General features: G+C 36.6%; 1 protein-coding gene across 13 annotated transcripts in view; it reads right to left on the bottom strand.

Moving 5' to 3' along the window:
* The window catches only part of PTPRD (protein tyrosine phosphatase, receptor type D), a 2,156,277-nt gene that overhangs the window by 1,031,351 nt on the left and 1,100,450 nt on the right, over window positions 1-24,476 (bottom strand). For all 13 annotated transcript variants that reach the window (XM_023508432.1, XM_023508444.1, XM_012813956.2 and 10 more), the window contains one exon: window positions 8,517-8,550. The gene's annotated coding sequence lies outside the window, so the exon portion shown is untranslated. The remainder of the gene's footprint in view (window positions 1-8,516; window positions 8,551-24,476) is intronic.

The raw sequence follows: 24,476 nt of genomic DNA, 5'->3' as shown, positions 1-24,476 counted from the left end.
TTTCCTCCCTTTATACCTAGGGTATACTTTTTAAGAAAGGAATAAATAGTTCTATTTCACTTCATTTTTGAAGGGTAGTTTCACTGGATATTGGCTTTTTGGCTGAAAAAAGTATTTCCTCTCCTACTTTGTTTCTTCAGACTTTTTATAAATATCACATCGGCTTTCAACAGGTGAATGTAAAAATGTATTATCCCTGCTGGACACTTTAGAGAAGTGAAAATCCATGCTATGATTAGTAAGATATCTACATGTACACTAATAATTATACTGAGTAAACAACATGAACTAGGACTGTCTGAGGAAACCAGATATATGGTTTTCTTAGGTTTAAGCATCAATCATCTACTAAAGAGAAGGCAGGGGGAAATAATTCCAAGGCTTCATTCAATCACAGGTTTGTTCTTACATACAGGTTTATGAAAAAACATGAATCCAAAAACTACATTTTAACAGGAAAGCCTTAAATACGCCAGGCTAAAACTGTCATAGGGAAAAAGTAAAATGAAATTTTTTTATTCCTGTAATTATAGATATTAGTCTAAGGAAAGTATGTAACATGTGTACACTAATGCATTTGTTAATTTCTCCAAGATAATTTCTCAGCCACTCTGAAATAAATTAAAAACAGGCTCTCTGAGCTAATGAGTATAAAAGAACGCATTAATATCGCCACTCTTCTGGAAAAAATATTTAAAGTAGAAATCTTAATCAGGATCATTAGAGAGAGGTCGTATTGAAAAATAAATCAAAGTGGGATCATATGTACACACATATATTTCAGTCTGTAATGCGAGGCTATGCGAGTTTCGTAGGCAAGGAACTTCAATTTTCTATGCTTCAGATTTCACATTTATGAAGTGGATATAATAACAGCTCCTCTATTATAAGGTAGTTGTGAGGATTACATTTGACAATATACGTAAAATAGAGAGAATACATAGTAAGCAGCACAGTTGTTAACTATTGCTTTTACTGCGTTCTCAAAAACGCTAAAACATTGAGTATGCTTTTTAATAATTTATATTTAATTACAATGACTTTCATCTTCCCCCTTGTCAAATGACATGTAGCCACCATTAATACGTTAATATATCTTTATGCGTATTATTCTGTAAAGAAAACCATTGTATACTGTATTTAACATGTTACTCTAGCAACAGCTAAGTAGGGAGTCCCTGCATAGAACCCTGGACAGGGGCTAGGAATAGAGCAGGGACTATGTCAGGGCCCCAATATGTCAGTGTCCGGGTCTAAAGTCAGAGCCTTCTTACAACTGCTGTCACTTCTATATATTCTGGTAGGAGGAGTTGGCCAAATAAGCAGATTTATAAAAGGTGTGGTGGGCAAGTACTCTGGAGGCAAAAGGATGTATAGTAAGAGAGTAGAGTGGGTTAGAAGAGGCACGGGGTGGGAAAAGAGCCTTGTGGTAACATGGAATGTGAGCAGAGACTTGAAAGTGGCGAGGGAGAGCTACATGCTCTTTGTGCAGAAAGTACTCCAGAGAGAAAGCAGGTGGAAAAGCCTAAGGCCTGAGATTGCTTAGGAATTCCTGGGAGAGGAGAGGAGCCAAATTAGCTTTAGCAAGTGAAAGAGAGGGAAGGAGGTGGGAGTCCATGTCCAGAGGAAGTTGGATCACCAGCACTTGGAAGCCCATTGTGAAGACTCTGGCTTTAGTACCGACTAAAAGAAGGATCTGTTGGAGGGTTTTGAGCACAGATCATGTGAGCTGAAATACTGAATACTGACGTACTGAAATTTTTGTTTTTAATACAGTTGTTAAGAGAGAGAGGAAAAAATATTCCTGAGCCCCATGAAACACCTGTTGACTTCACCATTTAATGGAAGATTCTGTCCCAGGCTCCTTCATCAGTTTTCTAATGTCCCAAAGAATTCATAGAAATGATGAAACATAAGAGAGTGAGAGAAAAGCAAGGAGGAAATGTTTTAAAGTTTTAATTTTTTATTATTGTCACTATTACTGCCTTAGAACAGGTAAAAAAGGAAAGAGAAAGAGGAGGTGATTCTTGCACAAGTAGTTCTCATTGCAACTCTGCGGACACAGATGCCTGATGAGAGCAAATGAAGCAGAGACAGTGGCGACTTTACGGAAGACAGCACCCACAGTCTTACCACGTTCTAAATTTCCTCGCCTCGCTGAGAAGCTGCTCATGACCTTGGGAAACTCATGTCATCTATGCCTCAGTTTTCTCATTTGTCAAATGTAGCAAACTTGCCTCACCAGCTGGTTGTGAGGGGCACTTGCTTGGTGCACAATAATCATTTATGTTTGTTATTATTAATACAAGATTAGATGTATAATAAACCAGTATTGATTAGAAGACTGTTATTTATCAAGATGGTCTTTATTGCAAGATGCACCATTAAGTTTAGGCTTGATTTAAGGATAAAAAAGAGATTACTTTAAGTGCATGAATAGGTTTTAAATCTATTTTTACTGTAAGAAATGTTAAAATGTTCATGAAAATGGGAACTAGATGGAGGGTCTATGCTCAGGAATATGCCATATATACTACTAATTTTCTGCCTTCTCATTTGGAATAAGCATCAAAATTGAAAGTGATTGATTCACCATACATCACTAGTGTTTGCCAAAGAAGAATTTGTGTAGTTTTCAAAGCAAGTTTAAAAATTACACTGATTTTAAATGATATTTATTGATAAAGAAGAAAAAATTTTATTTTAAAAGTGACAATGATTATTGAAAATAAAAAATGAAAAAAAATAAGGTTTGATTAATGGTTAAAATATGAGATCTACTAGGTAACACAATTTTGCCATGAAACTATTCTAAATTAGAAATCACTAATTATGTATACATGTGTCAAAATACGACTGCTGCAGCAAATGATAAATTTACATATACAATGATTTGAATCAGAGGCACTGCTTTGATTGCACAATTATCCATTTTGCATACACAAAATTTGAATTTTGTACCTGTGATTCTGCATTTGTACAGGCACCTAATTATTTTGTTGGTGCAACTTTAAAATCCCTATTTGATATATTAGGGCATTACTTCTCCTCCATTTATAATAATATGGATTCAGTTTTTATTGACTAATAAAACAGAACTATTTGGAAGAACAAGGGAAATGGGTCATGCTTCTTGTCACAATAGAGGAGAATGATAGTAGTATACTTTCATTCTCTGCTAAGAAGAAGCAAAAACAAGTTTCTCCACACACAATTTTCTTTCTCTCTGCTTTCTTATTTGGAATTTATTTCAAAATGTAAAGAACACTTAAGGTTCACAGAAACATTGCTTGAGTAGCAATCATATTGAGTTCACACAATTTTCCACGTTGTTAGTCCCTAAATGATGGGAGTAGGCTGTTGATCCCTACTACTCTTAAGCAACAGAGAAAATTTAGAGCTGGTAAAAAGTATCAGATTTATAGTCCTGGAGACAGATGTTCTCTGTAGAGTTCTTGAAAAAAGAAATAGCCTGAAAAGCAGTGAGGCAAAACTCTTTATTGCATTATGATCCTGCTGGACAATCCAGACCCTCCTTGACCCTCAGTGAGAGCAGTGTGTGCGGCACAAACAGGGTAAATTGATGGCCACGGTGCTAAAGCTCCGGGCAAGTGGGATGTTTGTTTTCTAGATGTCTCCTGGCAGGCCCATGGGGACATAAGCCTCCTTAAAATCCAAAGGTATTCATAACCTTATAACGGGATTTTTGTGCATTAAAGATAGGTTACTAGTAACACCAGGAGTCTTTTGCCTTCTGAATCTTTTAGACCAAGGTCTTTTCTGCATGCCTTTGGGATTGGTCTTAAGGATTCAACTGAGATACAATTTTCTAATCCAGGCTTACAAAAAACTACTGTTGTCCCTTCTGTTGTCTACCCATGGGAATGAATCCTACACTATGTCAAGAGAGGAATTCCAGCTTATAAATATCCAAAATTTTGGCAACGTTGCCCCGACCCAGGCTAATTTCATAATCGTGCTCTAAAGAGATCCTTCAAAGCCTTTGAATTCTTCAATTTTGAACCTCACCATTTATCTCAACATCAAATTTTCTAGAATATATTTGGGTACTTTGATAACCCATGGTTACTGGAATGAACACAGGTCCAGTCTGCCTATGGTGTCTCTTCAGCATGATTTCGTAGCCTGCATTCTCCCAGCATTCACTTTCAATCTCCTGAGGGAGGGACGTATTACAGCCATTAGAACACCCTGTAGCAGTTAGAGTCAGCCATATTTGGTGTGGTACATCAGAACACACCTCCAGATATGCTTGCCTTTGTTCTGTGTTTTCTGACATTGACTCTGGGCTTGCCCATGTAACTTATTTTGACCAATGGGACTTTAGCAAACATGATGTACACAAAGAGAGACTCTTGCAATGAAGCTTTCCTTTGCAGCACTCCTTGGAGCTGCGCTGCACACTAAAGGAAAGTGTAGGTTATTTTGCTAGAGAGAAAAGCCATGTGGAAAGCCTCATGATGCTGCCTCACCACATAGGAAAACAGAGCACATGGAAGAGAATGGACACCACCTTTTAAGCATCTAGTTGGATGTAATTGCCTAATATCCAAATTTTCCCAACCAACACCTATTAGAGCAGGATAGTCAACCCACAGAATCATGAAGAATAATATATGGCTATTTTAAACTAATAGGATTTAGGGTTACTTGTTAGACAGCAACAGATAATTAATAGATTTGGGGTTAAATTCAGATTTGGGTGAGTTGTTCAAGCTTTTTTAATCCTCAGATTCTCCAGTTCTACGATACGGAAATAATTATATCACAAGGTTATGGAATGGATCAAATACTAAATATAAAGAATTTAGCTCAATGCTTGAGCCATAGTAAGTGTTTAATGAGTAGTAGGAATGATCATTAATCCCATCATCTCAACCATCACCAACATCATGACACAGCCGGCCACTGCCAGATCCAATGCCGTCACAAACGCCACCACCGTCACCATTCACACCTTCCTGACAGCTCGTGCTTTCTCAGTGACCTTTGTATCTACTGCTGTGGGGGGAAAATTCAATCTTTTTCACCAAGACATTTTTTAAAATCATAAACACACACAACACTTCTTTCATTATGATCAATGACAATGTTGAGTTAATAAAAACTCATTTCCATATTCCTTCACATGATTTCAGTAGATTACTAAACAGGTGAAGGGATTTGACAAGATCACTCAGAAAGCCAACAGAATGTCTAACATTTGAATCTCACGTCTCCTTTCTATGGATGCTAAAGTCTCTTGAAAAATTCTAGCCATTCTAAAAACAAGAGCCTTCGTCTCCCACTAAAAATGCATCTCAACGAGACATGCCATTTTATTAACCTCACCACTCTGTTCCTAGCACCTTAAACATTGCCTTGTACACAGATGCTGCTCTAGGAATGCTTGTGGAATACATGGATCAATGAACAGTTGCTGGTAGTTTAGAGGAGCACGTATTCTATAGCCAGAATGCTTGGGTTTTAATCCCATTTCTATTGCTCACCAGCTATGTGAACCTGGGAAGTTGAATACTTTGTGCTCCAGTTTGTTTATAATATAAAGAGGATAATAATAGCATTTACAATCTAGGAATGTTCAGGGACATGAAACTCTTCTAACAGTGCTTGGTATATAGTAACCACTGTATATTAATAACTCTTAGCATTAACAAAGCTCTTTGTTGAGCTTTGCAGATACATAGTATATATAAAATGTTGATTTTAATAAGGGGAATAAATAAGCGTATTGCATGAAGGTCAGGAAAAATGTCTGTGTGTAATCCAAAACATTGGCTTCCAAGCCCTATTCTTGATTAGAATAATATGGAATTATTTTAAATTATTAAATAATTTTTAATTATTTTAAAATTCAGATTCCTGCCTACTCCCCTTCCACTTTTCATCCCGTATATTTGTGACACTTATGCCAAAAGATCATGTTTGTACAGTCAGGTCTGCAATGCAGTGAATTTTAATCATGTGAGCTCAGGTCCATATCATTTAATTAGATGAGATATTTTGGTACAGGGTTTTTCCATTGACCTAAAAAATCTAATCATGTTAGAGGTTGCATTTTCAGCCCCATGTCCATACCATGTGTCAGGGGGATTTTCTTTATTCCTTTCTACCTTTCCCCTTCCTCCCTTCTGTCTTAGAGAGAAGATAACTACTCCTTTGTGATCGTGATCCCCCAGAACATGAGGAAAAGTGGATGGGGGCCAGTGGGTCCTGGCTACTCAAAGTGTGTGCCAGAAAGAAGCAACATCCTCACTGGGGAGGTTGGTAAAAATACAGAATCCCTAATGTAAGGAACCAGTTCTCAATTCTGTTCCCTTATGGAATCAGCAGGAAGCTGAAGCATCAATTTTGGGAGCCACACATCATTCCCCTTGAGAAATTGATTTCATGGGTCTGGGTGGGACCAGGTGTCACCAATCATTTTCAACTGTGCAGGTGATGATGATGTGCATCTAGTTTAAGAAACTATTCTGGGGAGAGAGTTTTGCCAGAACACTTCAAATTGATTTTGGAACTTCTGCTTCTACGTCCTTCTTCGAGCTCATCTAAGACTTGGGTCTTAGAAAGTCCTTCAGGTTTCCCTGAACGAATGGACTTGGCCTCTTGGCTCCATTCTTCATATTTTACTGATCTACTTTGCCAATTTGCCATCTCTGTTTATTGAAATCTCCGTGAGATCTGGCTAAGCCAAACGATTAGACTAGACAGCATTTACAATGTCAATAGGAACACGATACAATAACAAAAGCATTTTATTACATGTTCAAGGGATAAGTCAGATACTTTCAAGGGATAAGTCAGATACTTTCAAGGGATAAGTCAGATACTTTCAAGGGATAAGTCAGATACTTTCAAGCAGGGTAGTGATGATAATGTTTCCTTGTATTATGGTTAAGACCGCCTACACCACAGGACCATTGCTTTTATAATTTGAGTAGTAAAAGGTGATGATACGATTCTCTTTGGATAGATTGCAATATTAGAAGAATACATTTTAGTTTTGCACAATCTTAACTTTGTTCACTTAAAAATTGCTTGGCTTAGAGATTGACTTTCATGGATCCTTTACAGTTTACCCTGGACTACTCAGGTAATGTGAGGGAAAGCTGGCGTGAAGAGCTAGTCAAGACCCAGTGCGTTTTGTGTGTGGTGGAACCAAAACTGGGCATCTTTTCTCTAATCTTAAGATTGACCTTTACACAGTGAAATGAGCACACTAAAAATCAAATCCAAGTCAAATGCTTGAAACCTAACATCTTAGTGGAAGTCTCTTGGAGAGAATGCACAGGGGGAGAAATACTTTTTACTAACTGCTTTACTATTCAGTGTTGCCCTTAGACCAGAAGCTTTGGTATCATGTGAGGGTTTGCAGAAATACAGATCTTAGGCCCTATCGCAGACCTATTGAATCAGAATCTGCATTTTAATAAGATAGCATAGGTATTCTAAGACATATTAAAGTTTGAGAAGTATTGATGAAAGACATATTAAAGCTTGAGAAGCATTGATACAAGAAGACTCACAAAATAGATTTTTCTTCAATGTTTGTTTTCCCTAAATCACATCAAATACAGCCTTTTACACAGTTACCATAGTCTTTTTTACCCCAAATCTACGTAAATTTTTCTTACACCTTCAAACTGAATATTCTCCTTCCAACCAGCTGCCACTCCAGCCATCTTTTATTTTTCCAAGCAGGGTAGGTGACAGAAAGGGGGGGATGCAATGCAAAGCACACTGGCGTAACTTTCTCCTTATTGAAAATAAGAGAGAAAAATAATACAACCCTTTCTCTCAATCGGCTCTAAATTGGCACATTCTCAAGATAGTAAAATGGGTAACAATCAGATATAAAGTCTTTTCTTTGTAAGTCTGGAAATAAGCAGAATATTCTTGAAAGTACTGCTGTGAGTCCTCCACAGGCACACAGTATGTGAGGTTTATCCTTCCAACATAGACCAAATGGGAAGCAACTTCTCCAGAGAGTAAATGCATTGATAGAAGCTGCATACACTCCTCTTAGTTTTCAAAGAATAATCATGGTCACGCAGGGAAATTATATTTTAAGTTAAGGCATGTAAATTATTTTTCTTCTTTCTCTTCTTGTAAGGAAATAGAGCAAACAAAAATAATTGAATGTGCCCATATGTGTTGGGTGTTTCACTATCAATATAAAAAATATAAAATTTTCCTTTTGACTCCTGAAACAGTAACAAGAAGATACCACTTTTGTAACGAGAGATTGTGTAGGCTGGAATAAGTGCAGCGTCTGTGAAAACAAACATCTCTCTTGTAAAAATATGGTTGAAAACTAAAGTCTTAGTTTTAATTGTAAAGAAAGGAAGAAACAAACCTCCAAAAATGTCTAATGCAGTATCGAGAAAAACTCATTCAACAAACTTAACCAAAGACTTTATGGGTAAAATAAATCCTTTCCAATATCAGAAAGAAAAGCATTTCATTCGGACTTGAAAAGAGAAAAATAAACTTACCACAGTTGTTCTGTTAATGAACAGGCACCATTGTCTGAAACGACAAATATGTATTTTGATATTACAACAGTAAAACCACCCAAAACTTCCCAAATGTCTTCAAACACATGCTGGGGATGTATTTACAGAAACAAAATTCAATAAGCAATGACGATACCTTGCCTGATCTCAATCACTTAGTTATTTCAGATGAAAGTGTTTCATCATCACCATTTTAGGGCCAAAACAGATAATTGGTTGATTTTTAAAATGTCTTTATAGGCACCTCTGCCATATGTATATTTGGTGCCAATATATTCTTCTGATACACATTTTCAAAAGGTAGGCAGAAATACAGAGTCATCTGTTTATCACAATCTTGGTCAGGTATGAACACATCTTGAAATGTTTACCCTGATACACAGCTCTGATGAGGCAACACACGACACCTTCTTAGGGCTCAGAATTCTCTCTATGGTCTACACCAGCGGCTCTCAACCTGTGGGTCGCAACCCCTTTGGACTGTATTAAAGGGCTGCGGCATTAGGAAGGTTGAGAACCTCTGGTCCACACTAAAGAAGCTGACGTATTTAGCACAGTGTACAGGGTGTTTTTTCAGAGGTTCCTAGTCTAAGATTCTCTCCCATATTTCTCTCATACGCACTCAAACTCAAAGTTCACCTCCCAGTAAACTACCTTTCTCTTCTCTCCTCTCCTTTGCTCCTCCGCTCCCCTTCTCCCTTTCTCTCTCTTTCCCTTCCCTTCTCTTCTTTTTCCCTTCCCTTCCCTTTCCTCAAAGTTACTTTGACCTTTGCTCGGCCTCTATATTCTCTCTATCCTCCTTTTAGAGAATGTTCCATCTCCTAGGTGGCGCCGTCTTAACACACAGAGAAAGAACTACTCTTCTCTGTAGGGCCGTTTTCATCATATTTTGTATCTTTGTTATGGTCTTATCAGATTATATCTTTTCTTACAGATATGGATGTTTGTGCTCTGACTTTGTTCATTTTTGCCTACCCAGAAGCCTTCCCACTATGCCTCAGACATATGTGTCTAGAGATGGTAATGAGCTACAGAAACAACGCATTTAGTGTATAAATAACATGTTATCGACATGTCCTGTAGGCTCATCTAATAACCTTTAAGTAAAAATTGTAACCGGTCTGGACCTGTTGCAGTTAAAAAACTTTTAGTGTTGAAGAAATAGCAATATCTATTTGAAATATTTTAGGTTAATGAAAAGGCAAAGTAAGAAATTAAAGTTGAATATAAGTTTCTTTATTGAACAATGATTTTTATGCAACTTTATAATGACTTTTTCTACTATATGAGAATACCTTTCTTTTTCTTTCTATTTTTTTTAAAAAAAACAGTGTTTGTTTTCATGCTTGAATTCTATATAAAAATGTGACAATACTTGCGTGGTGGTGGCACATCACTTTTTTTTTTTTTTTTTGAGACAGAGCTGCAAGCTGTCACCCTGCGTAGAGTACAGTGGCATCACAGCTCACAGCAACCTCCTACTCCTGGGCTCAAGCGAGTCTCCTGCCTCAGCCTCCCAAGTAGCTGGGACCACAGGCACCTGCCACAATGCCCAGCTATTTATTTATGTATTTATTTTTGGTTGCAGCCATCATTGCTGTTTGGCCGGCTGGGCTGGATTCGAACCCACCACCTTAGGTGTATGTGGCAGGTGCCTTAGCCACTTGAGCCACAGGTGCCAAGCCAGCACATCACATGTTTTAAGTTGATTTTTTGAGGATCAGGGACAGATTTGCCTTGAAATATGAACATGGTCTGGAATGGCACCAGTTCACAGCTCAGGATGCCACTGTTCCTGTATGGCTTCCTCCGAGCCAACTTTGGATGGAATTAGAAAATGTTCTCTTAGCAAAGTATCTCATAAATGGAAGAAAAAGTATCCAATGTACACAGCCCTATTTGAAACTCATTCATAGCTTTCATAGGAATGTCATAACCTAATTATAGCCTTTAGAATATGAGGAGGGGGTGGAAGAGGGGAGATGGGGGATGGGGTGAGGGAGGGTGATTGGTGGGGTCACCTCTATGGTTTATCTTACAAGGGTACAAGTGAATCTCTAAAAGCAGAGTATGAATGTCTTAACTCAATAACTAAGAAAATGACATGAAGGTTATGTTAACCAGTTTGATGAGAGTATTTCAAAATGTATATGAAAACAGCACACTGTACCCCATGATTGCATTAATGTATACAGTTATGCTATAAGAAATAATAAAGGAAATTTGAATGGGAAAAAAAAAGAAATATGAACATGGTTACCCAAGGTGCAATAATGAAATCAGTAGCATAATCTTAGAAAAGGGAATCTAAAGGATTGATCAGATACCATTGCCTTGTTAGTAATTTTTTACTTCCAATCAATGGGGCCATATCAGACGCCACCTATATGAAGCATGGAGATATGTCACAGACCCTGCGTCTCATCATTCACAATTCTCTGGGCCCACTAACACTTCAGACTTCACAAGTTGGCAAATGAGTCTGTACAATTACTCCGTATCAGGTTTGTTTTGGCTTGCCTTAGATGATTATAAATTTGATAGCCCTTCATTTTATTAAGGACCTTTCTTACTGTTTTCATATAAAATATTAAATATTAAATAGAAAGTATTCTAAACAGAATAATAAAATGTTATATAATAAATAGAAAGGCTTTAACATGGGAATTAAAATTAAAGCAACGCTTTTATAATTTAGTGAGAAGGAGAGTTTTATTAGGTTCTTTGTACCTCAGTACACAATGTGATATTTTCACAGTCAGGTTCCTAGATTTTGTACTCCTCATTCCAATCCCCTCTAGTTTTCATAAATGCATCACTGGTCTGATTCATAATTAAGATCAATATGTATTTTTTTAACTTGTAATCCAGAGAAGCTCATTAAGTAGAATAATTCTTAGTAACTTAAAATGTGTTTATAAAAAAAAATAAAATGTGTTTATAGTTTGAGTTCACAGCTGTGGACATTTTCATCTACAAGGGTCAAAGTTTCCAAAGTGTGATAATGACAGTAATTAGCTATCATCATTGCAGCACTTTAAAAATATTAATAAAAATAAATGAGTCTTTATGATATTTATTACCAGAATACCATCTGTATTACTTTTACTTTCTTGAAAACGTAGTTCATGGCCCTTCCTGATTTGCTGAAGTTGCAGTACACGCAGATGAGGAACTCGCAGCCTTCCAGTGGGAAGAACCCCTTACTTTATTGTTGCCCTGCGCTTCTGTGCCAGAGCTGGCACAAATACAGAGGCTAAGGGACTTTAGGGACCTATGGCTTCCTGCAAACAATGATTCAGTGATAGTCTTCTATTTTGTTCTGGGGATATTTAAATGCATATTTTTCTTTCAAATGATTGGAAATTCCAAAGACCAGGACCTATCAAAACCTCTACTTCTAGTACAATAAAATATTTTCAATGATCTATAATTCCTAACCATGGATGTAATTTACCATTTTTTTCCATCTACATTTTCTTTCTTCCCAGTTCCTCCCCTTGGGCTGAATATGTTTTACATTTCTTCTCTTCCCACCTTCCATACTTTGATCAGATTCCTAGATGGCATCCACAAAATATAGAAAACTTTCCAAATGAAACAGAAGATTTGGTAAATGTATCATCAATTCAATTAGAGAGAAGAAGCAAGATACTGTTAAAAACTTTGAAGCTAGCAAGGCATTGTGGTGGGTGCCTGTAGTTCCACCTACTTGGGAGGCTGAGGCAAGAGAATCACTTAAGCCCAAGAGAGTTTGAGGTTACTGTGAGCTATGACTCCACAGCACTCTACTGACAGCAACATAGTGAGACTCTGTCTCAATTAAAAAAAAAAAAAATACTTTGAAGCTTTTGTTTTGGCTCCAGAGATGTTGGCAGGAGTGTGGGAATGCACTCATGCCAAATCAAATATTTATGGATAGCACACACACCTATAGAAAATTTCTCTTAAAAGAAGTTTCCTGAGGACTTTTGAGATGCAAATTTATTTAAATAACATTAGAATTAGCCATCTCCTTCTCCATATTTGAACATTTAATTCATATAAAGGATGTCTATTTTCTATAAAAGAACCTTGCTGTTCTGCATTCAGGAATAGAATGCTAAGTTGGATACTGTCCCAATATTGTGATCATAGGATTTGTTGGAAAATAAAGTGAAGAATAAATTAAATATGTATTATTACTTTCTCTGCATATCTGTACTAAGCAGGTGGTAGCAATAAGCCAGTTATTTCTGTATTGACTTGCAGAATAAATTATAGAAATAATTATAAAAACAAATGCAAATAGGTAGCCATTCTGGGAATAGAAATTATTTTGGTTATTTTGCAATGAAATTCTTAGGAGTTCCAGCAATGTCACTGAAATATATACACTCATATATATTACATTATCTTTCTGGTTGTGTCACATACACACACAAACACACACAGATATATACACAGGTGTTCAGAGGAAGTCTCCTGTTTTCTAATTGTGTCAGATTTATCTTTTCTTTGACATTTATTTTTCCTTACATCAAAACTGCAGACTTTTATGTCCCCTGTCAGTCACAGCAGAGTCCAGGGCTTGGTCTAAAGTGGCAGAAGGTAACTAGTAACCCGAAAAGGATCTGAGGAAGGAGGGAAATGGGTATTCCTGACCCTCCCTACATATGTTCTGTAACTATCCCCTGACCCAAAAGAATAGAGCCTTTCTTTGTAAAACTAGAAGGCCAAACATTAGGTTTAATATTTTTTTCTCCGTAACTACAAAGAAGTAGTACTTTAGCCATAATTACTTATGAGTTCTGCATCTTCCTTACAGCACTAACGTAAAAATACAAATTAAAGTTGGTCCATAAAAATGGACACAATTTAAAAAGTGTGCCAGATGTTATAAATCAACAGCAAACAATCCTATGCCATAAAAACAACTTTTAAAATACTTTTAAAAGAACTTTTAAAATAAAATATATAAGATATATTCTCTGTAATGCACAGCTAAAGTGCATAGAAATGTCCAGTGACCATAAAGGAAGAAAAAAGGGGAAATGAGAGATATGCAGTCAATGGCATTTTGTTTCCCTGGGACATTTGTCCACTTTAACAAAGAAGAGCCTTGGGATTTTAAGAACAAGGGTTAAAAAATCTCTCCAGAATATCTATTACAAATGTTTTAGGATTGGATTTACGTGATCCATAAGGATAGAGAAATGACAGAGGGAGGATTTAACAAAAATGTATTCCTGTGTTGGGACCCCACACATTTAATCACCAAATCTGTCTGGAAGCACGTACTCTCAGCTACGGAGGTTTAGGGATTACACCTGTAAGCAGGAGCAGAATACGTAGTTAGAAAGCACATGAGGGAATCTTGAGCGAGCCTCAGTAGAAGGCTCAAAGAGCAAGATTAGAAATATGAAAATATTCAGATAATTAAATTACTGAAAACAAATTATGAAATAAGTAAAGCCACAAAAATACAAAACCCAGCCAAAGAAAGAATTCATGGGAAGACAGAGGGGAGTAATTATTTATAGGAGGGTTGCATAGAAAAGCAAAGAAAAATGACTGGGACGTGAAAAATAGGGTGAGATTGTCTAGCGTTTATCTCATAGGAGGTAGAGAAAGAATGGGGAAAGGTAATATTAAAAGAGTATTGGATGAATAATGTTCTGCAATTGTGATATCACATGTACAGGTGTATACTGTGATACCCTTCCATGTCTCAATCTCTCTCTCTCTCTCGGAAGCTAACCATATCTCAAGGAATATAAATGTACTTAGATCTTCCTAATACACAGACACATAGATGTAAATCTTAAAACATTTGAGAGACAAATAAGAATCTAAACAGGAGCAACACTTGTTGATTGTACATTTTTCAACAAGAGAATGAAATGCCCAAAGTGCTAAGAGAAAGTAACTCATTCCAGTGGCTTTCACCGACCTCTATAATAATATGTTGATGGAGATTAAATGAGATGCTTTTGTGCAAAATCAAAACCAAAATCAAAACCAAAATCAAGAATTTACTACCACCTATTTTTATTGAGGGCAATGATAGAAGATATAATCAGGGAAAATGAAATTGAACTCAGAAAGAAAAAGAGATATAAGGCAGAATGATGAATAAAGAAACAAATACATACAGGTGAATACATGAAAATCACTGACTAAACAATATAATAATAATAATAATAAATTTCTGGGTAAATAAACCCAAGAAACTGAAAATACTAGAAATCTAGATCGTGCAACATGCTGGCAGAAGCGGTTGTAATTAAAGTGTTCTAAAGTTATAGTATTTGAGAGAAGGGTAAAGATATTAGCTCTATACTTTGTTCAATGAGGTACAAGTCTTAAAATTTAAAGGTAAGCATAAAAGATAGAAAAATAGAAAATAAGAGGGAAAAAACTACTAAAGGTGAGAGAAACTTTATGCATGGAAACAGTTACATAATTAAAAAAGCACACCATAAAATGAAACAAATAAATTTAAAGATATCAACAATTATAATCAGTGTTAATGAGCTCAACTGCTAATGACAGAGATCCTGATACTCTCTTTCCCCTTCTTCCCAGGATTATATTACCCGTCTTGAATCACTTTCTTATGTCAGCACCGGTAGCAATTACTCCCAGTCCCACTGCAGAACAGACCAGCATCAAAGGCTCTCCAGTATACTATGTTTTCAAAACAAACCAAATTATTTGATACTATCATGAGGGGAAAAGCAAGGCAAGATATCAAAAGTATAAATAACAAAGGCAAAAGTTCTAAGTTGATCGATTTGTCCTAGTTTTAAAACTGAAAATCTCAAGTCCGAGGAATCCACTCCCAGTGTGAACAAACAGAGACACTTGCTCACTCTTGATTTTCAAGGAACCTCTAGACTTTAAAGGGCTTTAGGCTGTTATTTGTGTTCCCTTCTTTTGTTTACTGTTTCTGTTTGATTTTGAGAGCCCGCCCCAACCACTCAACATACTTCCAAGCACTTCCAGAAGAGGACTACCCTATTGCTCCCTATTCCCTTATATTGTGAAAGATATTTAACTATGTGGTAAATCCAATGAATCAACAATAGTTTGACATCCAGAAAACAATACAATAACAAGTTAAAATAATAGTCTCTTCATTAATTTTTAAATTATTCATTCAAATATTTTCAGTGTTTACTAAACAAATATCTTTAGCACCTACTACGTGTTGGTGCCATTCCAGGAGTTGGGAATCTAGTGGTAACTGTGGTAACCATGTGGGTGTGTCTCCATTCTTGTGGCTTGGAGAAGCAAAAGAAAGACTTTAAGCAATTATATAAAAAAGAAACAAAATAACTTATCACAATTAGTGAATGTAAGGAAATAAAATAGGCAATAGAGCTCAGAGGAGGAATACTTTAGACTGGATGGACAGTCCTGAATAACACAGAAAGCCAGCTGTGCAAGGGACAGACTGGATGTTTATGTAGAAGCAGAGCAAGGGCATAGGCCTTAGGTGAACTTACATTCAAGCAGCAGAGAGATTAGTCTAACCAGGAATAGAGTGGTTAAAAACAGAGTTAGAGAGGTAGGTGGGACTGAGATGAGGGACCGCTTGCTAGGCCATGGAGTTTAGCCTAATGGCAAGAGGAAGTCAGCAGAGCAGTGATGTGAGGTCTGCCTGGAAAATGCTTAATGATCATTTATTAAATTAGTTTTGAAAGAAGTTCAAAGCATGAAAGAATATCCCCCCCCACTTTTTTTGATCAACAGTTTAAGTGTGTGTTGTGGAAGTTTAACTATAGCTTCATGTGTGCCATGAAATAAAAAAGCGTTCACTAGAGATTTTAAAGCAGCAGAATGACCTCACCTGACTTTGTCTTAAACACCCCTCTGGCTACTCTGAAAAAAATAGAAATCAGGATGGGAGTGAAAACTGGGAGATCAGTTCCGACAGTTTCCAGGCTAGATCTTTTGGTGGTTTAGAACAAAGCGTGGCTGGAGATGGAGAACTCCTGGAGAGATCTGGAGTACATTTTGGAGGCAGAGTCAACAGGACTCAGTGTTAGGCTGCAAGCGGGTAATGAGTGAATGAAAGGAGCAAAGGGAGATTGCGGGTTTGGGAGCTCAGTAACAGGGTGGATGTTAGAGGTATTTACTGAGGTGAAGAACTGGGAGGGAAGAAAGTTAGAGGTACCATTTCCATATTAGTTGTGTTGGTTTTATTTCAGCCACATTAGAAGGGGATGTCTCTTAGTTCTTTGTGAGCAAATTTTAAGTTGGCAGTTGATATGGCAATCAGTAGTTGAGTGGAGAGGCGAGAGAGGTAGGAATCATTATTCAGAGGTAGTAAGAAGTAGCACACAGAGAGACATGGAGCGTGTAAGCAGCAAAGACTAGGGAGGCCCTACCTTAAGAACAGGAACCGAAGACAAACTGCAATCAAGGTATGTGGGGCTTAGCTAGACAGGACGGGATAAGGTATAACTTAGCCTTTTCCAGTTCCCTAGTCTGTGTCACATTCTGTGCTGGGTGTCCTAATGAACAACATCAACCGGCTTATAGTTTAGGCTGCATAGAATAGTGTTTCTACAATGTCTGTATTCATGGTAACATCCTCAGGGCACCCTAATGATAGGCCAGTTTCAATGAGCTCTCTCTTATTCTAGGCACTAAGCATTTCTGATAGCAAACCCTCACTTCATTCTTCCTGACTCTTTTTAAAATCTAAATCTCATGGACAGCTTGTTAGGAAAAAATAACATTATGACATTGACTGTCCCTGCAATGCATTTCAGTAAAAGGAACGATAACGAATTGATGATGTAGTTACCGCTTGATATTGTTAGATTTACTTTCTTCGATCCCGTTTTGGGAAGATATAACTGAACGTGGAAAGTTGCAATGGGCTCTTGATGAAGGAGACTTACTCCAGGTTCCTTGAGTGTCACCATCACCATAGAAGATATAAGTAAAGGTCCAGTGGACATCTAACAGCAGTAGAAAAAATGGATAGAAAGCAAAGAAGTCATTCCAATCCCTTTAACTCCTAAGTGAAATAGAAATACGTAGATAGACAGCTTGACATGAATCTCACAGGCCATGTTATGCTGCCGGGCATCCCTTTTTATGACATTCGCCTGGGTAAATCTCCTTCAGTTTCAATTAATAAAATTGTAAATTCAGGATCTGTGTTTTAGCTGAGTTGTAGTCTGGGTTCGTGCGATGTTAGACTGTTCTTTTATGAGGCAACATAAAGCTGTAAATAAAAGATGCTCTCTAGAAGACCGTATTGTGTTACAAAATTGTATTTTTATCCCACAGCTCGGGGGGAGAGAGCTTAACAAAATGTATTTTCCCCCATTCTCATCATTGTCTCTATCTCATTTATTTTTTCTAACACTGAAATCATTTTTATGTAGCCTTTGGAAATCGTGCCGATGTTTGTCCTTCGGCTTTTCTCTTTCTTGAGATAATTTGTAATTTGCTAACACATTGTAAACACTGCAGCTTCACATGTTTATTAACGTTTGTTCTAAAATATTAGCAAGGTTGCCATTTCACGTCACTATTATTCTCCTTGTACAGTAAAAATGTATCACTTGGATAAGTTTGGTTTGCAATGTGAGGAACTAATGTTAAAATTTACATTTACGCTCTATAGAGGAATAAAATAGGTTGAGAAAATTGAATAGCTAAAAAAGGATTTCAGGGAGAATGTTTACATATCTAAGAAATAAATGTTTTTGAAACATATTAAAAATTATCCTCAGAAATGTGCTGTCAAAAAAAGGTAAGAGCCGATATTATTTATCAGGTCAATACTTTGATTTGAGGTCAGAGACAGCAGCCAAAATCCTCCCATTTTTGTCTTTCATTCTCAATTAGAAGCAATAGAATGTTAAATTTCAAGTAAATAACAGGCGGTGGGTCTATTCCATAAAGAACATAAATTGCATTCATTGAAGGAGGAGATAAAAAGAGAAAGCTTCATGCTTAAAAAATGTGATCCTAAATTAAGGACTATTAAGAAAAATATCCTATTTTTTTTTTTTTAACAAACTTCTACTTTCTCACTAAAATCACGACATCGCCAACTCAAACCATTCACTTTTATTTCCAGTGTTGGTCGGTCTCTTTCTTCCACTTTATAAAGAGGAGAATTTTATGTTCTTGAATGTTCAGTACTGATCCCAGAAGAGGATGAACGCGAGTCTGGGAGAGCATGAGGCAGGTACAAAGCTGAGAGGGTTTTAGGATGTGAGAGACTTTGCTGAAGAAGGTGGATCCTGGAAGGAGGAGTCTGGGGGGAAGGAGAATGGCAGGGAGCGAGGTAGAGTGAGTGAGAGAGGAGATGCTTGAGGACCAGTGGGCTTCACCATATGTCAGACATGAGCTCTTTCCTTTCCATTTCAAAACGTCTCCTCTCCTTCACTCATTCCTTCTTACATCTGTTGCAGAGGAAGTCTTAAAGTACTTGGATAACTATTAAGCATGGGATTGCAAAATCTCAGTGTGTTTGCCTTGATTTTAAATTTCTTTAACGATTAACAATACTTTCTTCTGTTCATATGTGCCTTATTATCTTTTATGGGAAAGGCCTTTTTCTGTTTCTTCTTAACTGTAATGTGAAGAACTTGTGTTCTGGAGCTAGAAAGATGAGCTCTAAACTAGGTGTTTGCTGCTAGCTAACTATGGGATCTTGAGAAAATGAGCAAATTACTTAACCTCTCTGGACCTCAGTTTTCTCAAATGGGAAAGGGAATAATAATACTTCTTCATAAAATGTGGTTTTGAGGGGATTAGATAAGTTTACTACCACCATTTTAGTTCAGGCCCTTGTTAACAGATTTATAATACTGTAGATTCACTTTATATCTGAAATTGAAACAAATAAATCACAAAGCATGTCTGCTGATGTGAGGGCTGTAAAGAGCGTTCCACAGGGCCTGTTCTCAACCCCTCTTCTTCCTCCGTTTTCTAGTTAGTATTCCTACTGTCTTTCTAATACCTGTACTACTCTCTTCCTTCCTCCTCCTAACTCAGAAAATAAGAACCATCGAATGTGTTTGAGGCATTTTCCTGTAGTGAATACTTTTCAGACAGCCTCTTCTTTGGCAACTGTATTCATTGCAAAGGCTTCACCTACTTCCCATACAAACAAGGCTTTCTCTTTTCTGTGGGTCTCATTGAACTATTTTTCTAATCTTTAGTCTCAGCTTTCTGGGGGCTTCTCCAGCTAGATTCCACTGCTGTTTCAGAATCATGTTACTTCTCAGCTATTTTCTTTGCCCTATCCTCTGTCTTCCTCCTAGTTTCCCCACTTTTGTTCTCATTGTTCCCCTCTAATTGAAAACTGTAGGGTCCACCTTAACTCCTCTTTCTGTTTCTCACCTACAAACGATCAGTTTTATGTTTTTGTTTAATCATTACTCTGTCTCTCCTTTTTATTCTTACCATTTTAGTTCAAGCCCTCATTACCTGGGGATAATACTAGAGATGGTTTATCTAGATTTAAATTTAAATAAATGAGTCATAAAGCATGTCTGCCTTTGTTCTTTCTTTTTTTTTTTGCTTAGCATTCCATTTATGAGAGCACCCATGATGATGTGAATGCTAACAAGTGATTTTCATTGCTGTGCAGGATTCTAACCTATGATTATGCAATGACTTATCCCTTCCTACTGTTGATGGCCTTTAGGCTGTTTCCACCTAAGGTAATTGTGAATCACGGTTATATAAACATACTTGTCCATGTGCTGTGATGATGCCCACAAAATTCTGCTGGAAATATACACAGTGAAGGTGTCTACATCCAATATGCAAAATAAACACATTTAATGCAATAAAAGTAGCTATCTCTGGAGGATAATATATGAGGAGAGAACATCGTTTCCTGTGCCCCACCTAATTTTTGTCTTGCAAAATTGTTGTTAGTATAAGAAAACTTCGCAGTGTAGTAATTAAAAAAAATAAACAAATACTGAGAGAAATAGTAGATTTTCTTCTTATTGATATTTTAAGAATAGCATAGCAATCTACCTGTAGCGTGAACTTTCTAGAGGTGTGGCCATACTAGTTAATTTTAAGATTAAGAATTCTATAAAATTATGAATAGAAACCATGAGAACACTGGTAGTAGAGCGATGAAAAGTACAGGAGATGTACTGTGTCAAGTAAGTGCAACGATTGAATCATTACCTATGCCTTTCACATTTTTGTTTTAGCTTTTTTTTAAAAAAAAACATTCTGACAGCAAAAGGATTGATAATATGTGCAAATTGGGTATTCCTTCTTAAAATTTTGAATCAGCTGGGGACTGCACTCAACTGAACTAGCAAAATCTAAAACAAATAAAACATCATTTACGAGAAAGCATTTAAGAAAATCACAAGTATGACAAGCAATTTTCCCGAGCCCACACAGCTCTCCCGTGATTCTCAGATGCATGTGCTATGTTTACAAATGTGTTCTCATTGAGATTCACAACTGCATTACTTGTTTGTTCAGAGTCCTCCAACATTGTAACAAAATGAAACCCTCACATCAGTTTCAATTAGGGGATTCATTTCAATTAAGAAAACAAAACAAAGAATAATTTTCATCAGCTTCCACTTACTTCTTAGTAAATCCTGTGTCAAAAAAAAAAAAAAAAAAGAAAAAGAAAAAAACAACCAACCATTATATTCAAGAAAGAATAGAGATTTGGTGTTTTAGAAAGTGCTTAGTTTGGAAATCAATACCGTCATTGACTAGTTTTTGACATTGGGCTGTTTTCCTTATCTTTAAAAAGAGATGATTGTGAAGATTATAGAAAATTATTAACAAGGCAGTGCCTGTGGCTCAGTGGGTAGGGCACCAGCCACGTATACTGAGGGTGGCAGGTTCGAACCCAGCCCATGCCAACTGCAACAAAAAATAGCCAGGCATTATGGCTGGTGCCTGTAGTCCCAGTTACTCAGGAGGCTGAGGCAAGAGAATCGCCTAAGCCCAAGAGCTGGAGGTTGTTGTGAGCTGTGAGGCCATGGCACTCTGTCAAGGGCGACAAAGTGAGACTCTGTCTCTTAAAAAAAAGAAAAGAAAGAAAGAAAGAAAATTATGAACTTATAACTTCTTTCAAACTTCCTAGCACAAAATTGTTCCTTCCTAATATTACATTTTCATTGTCTTGACACTCTATTTTTAAGTATTTTCTTATAACTAATAGAAATTTCTCAATTTTCTCACTTTGATTTTTTTGGTATCTTTTTAACATCACTCAGTATACCACAAAATATATTAAGGCCTTTTAAATTAATATTTATCAAGAAACTTAGAGACTGTATTTTGACTAAAATTTATACCTAATAATCATAATTTTTTTGAAATATGTCTTACCTCTAGAATATCCTTATCTGATAAGGATAGTTGGGTATTAGTCTCATATTACACTTCTTGATTTTAATATAAAGAAAAAATATACCTGTATTGAGCTTATCTTATTTCCATACTATCTTTATAAAGTTGGACTACTCTACCTATGACAATATTTTATGCACCTGCCATTTATACCATGTATTTATCTACAGCAATATGTAATAGCAATTTCAACATTTATTTTATCATGAAATTATTTTACTAAAATTGTTGTCACATGTGTTTGGATATTTCACTTGAGCTTCTCCAAATTTGGAACTCTGTGCTTGACCATTTCTCATGTGCCACATGGTCCACTTCACCACTTCAAATACATAGCCATATTGAATTAAATGTAACTTTTTAAAAAGCCAGAAAAGTCAACATTGAGCTAATTCAAGATCAGTAACACAGCTGGTGAATAAATAGAATCAAATTCAAAAAGGATCTCTAAGGAGATTGCCACAATTCAGAACACTTAATTTTTTTACTAAAACAACAGCAACACCACCACTCAAGAGGTGCTCCAAATATAAAATGAAAGCCACAAGTCAAGGAACCCTCCTTAGGAGGAATCAGTAGCTACAAGAAGTGCAGACATTCACATTTTAAGAAATAATAGAAAAGCCCAGGACTGATGACTTTCAAGTCATAGTAGAGTATCAAAAGAGCAGTTGGTTTTCAGATTTACTGGATAAATGCCTCTCAATGGTGTTATTCCAGATACACACTCATATTTTAGCTAAAAAAAAAAAAGGATTCTAAGATGTCTTCTTCTTTAGCATACACACTATAATTAAAATAAAAAGACAAACGCCAGTCTAATATCGGTTCTAAATGTTTTACTTAAAAGTAAACGAATGAATGAAACATAATGTGTTGGCTTGACGAACTACCATCTTTCAATGCCTACAAGAAAAGAATGTGAAATTCATTTAATAAATATCTGTTGTCAAACACATTTGTGAGGTAATACGGCACAATGAAAATTACAGTAAGGTTCGGTAAGCAGCCTTATACAAATTCAATAAGTGCAGATTTCTTTAAAGACAGCATCAGTTGTTTAGATAAATGAAGTGGGCTTTTTGACCAGAGGTTACTGGCACAAATCAATACAATGAAATATGCATTCAGCCCTATGGTATTTCAGTAATGGGTACTTGAAATTCAGTCCACAGCTTTGCCATAAATCACAGACAGAAATTATATTAAAAGAAAGTTAGTTCTATGATTGGAACTCAGAAATCAATGGAAATGTATACCAATATTAAATACTTTTAGACATATATATCACAAGAAAAATGCCTTGTGTCACTGCTGTTCATAGTTCATATTTTTGTCTCCTGTGTCGAGTCCTTTCCACATCTCCCCCTCCCCACATGGAAATATATGTATGTGTTTCACCCTGGGAAGAAATCCTATATGTGATCCTTATTCAAAATAAGAATAAAACTCAAAGTAGCCAGAACCTAAGAAATTCCTTGACTTGCTGGGGGTGGTATTTGCTGGTGGGGTGAGAAGAAGGTTTGGAATAAGAAGCTTTACGGATTAGTAATTGAGAAAAGACCCCATAAAACAATGGTGATTATGGTTAATTAAAGTTGCATTTTAGTTTTATATGTGCAGACATACCCTGGGCTTGACTAATGGCAACACTGTATGTCAGAGCTCTTATTACTATACATCGTAGATGTCCCAGTGTGCTTGCTTGCATAGGCGTGCACATGCTCATACAAAGAACACATTCAGCAGACTTCTGCAACCATAATCGTGCAATGAGCTGAAGCTTCTGTGATAAACTGATGGGGTGATGTTCAGTGACCTAAATTGGGGCTTAGGATAAGGATGGGTGCGTGCATGCCTTTTCCAAACGAAAAGTAGGCCAAATACACGTGTTTATATTCTTTCGCCACAGCTGCAAAACCTTTTTGTGTGTGTGAGATGATAAAAATAAATATGCCATTAACCTGAAAAAGAAATGAACCAGAAGGTGAGTTTCCATCAAAATACACATAAAATGAATAGTAAAGTCTTTACTGGAGCAGACTTTGTGTTTCTTTCCAATTCCCAATATTGTGTTAGGATATGTAATAAATTCCCCGAGGATATATGGCATTATCTTGGCTTTTATGATAATCAAGGCAGGAGTGGGAAGAGAGACTTCCGTCTCATAGAACTATGCCTTCTAAGACGACCACTCACAAGTAAAACAAATTCTAAGCTAGAGAACTACGGCATTTTCTTCCCAATTGTGAGCATTTTTTGTGGGTTTGTGTAAATCATCACCAATATCAGGAACTGTCTAAACAAAAGCAAGCAAATTACCCTTTTATTCTAGAATATGTTGACTATAAGGCCACTTATACCAAGGGCATGATTGGAATCATTAAACCTGAAGAGGAAGTAGGCTTGGTTAACGTTTCTAAAGTGAGAGAGAGATTGTCACAAGTTGCAAAGTTGAAAGGGGGTATTTGCCGTCTGACACCTGAGGAAAGGGTATAAACGGACAACTTCCATTACTATCAAAGGCAAATGGTGAGAATATCTGAATATGTTTAAATTATCCAAAGAATTCACAAC

This window comes from Otolemur garnettii, unplaced genomic scaffold (assembly GCF_000181295.1).
Source record: "Otolemur garnettii isolate 467f Iridium unplaced genomic scaffold, OtoGar3 scaffold00006, whole genome shotgun sequence".
Classification (NCBI taxonomy): domain Eukaryota; kingdom Metazoa; phylum Chordata; class Mammalia; order Primates; family Galagidae; genus Otolemur; species Otolemur garnettii.
Note: the sequence above shows the minus strand (reverse complement) of the source record. Positions and strands in the feature narration are given on the sequence as shown.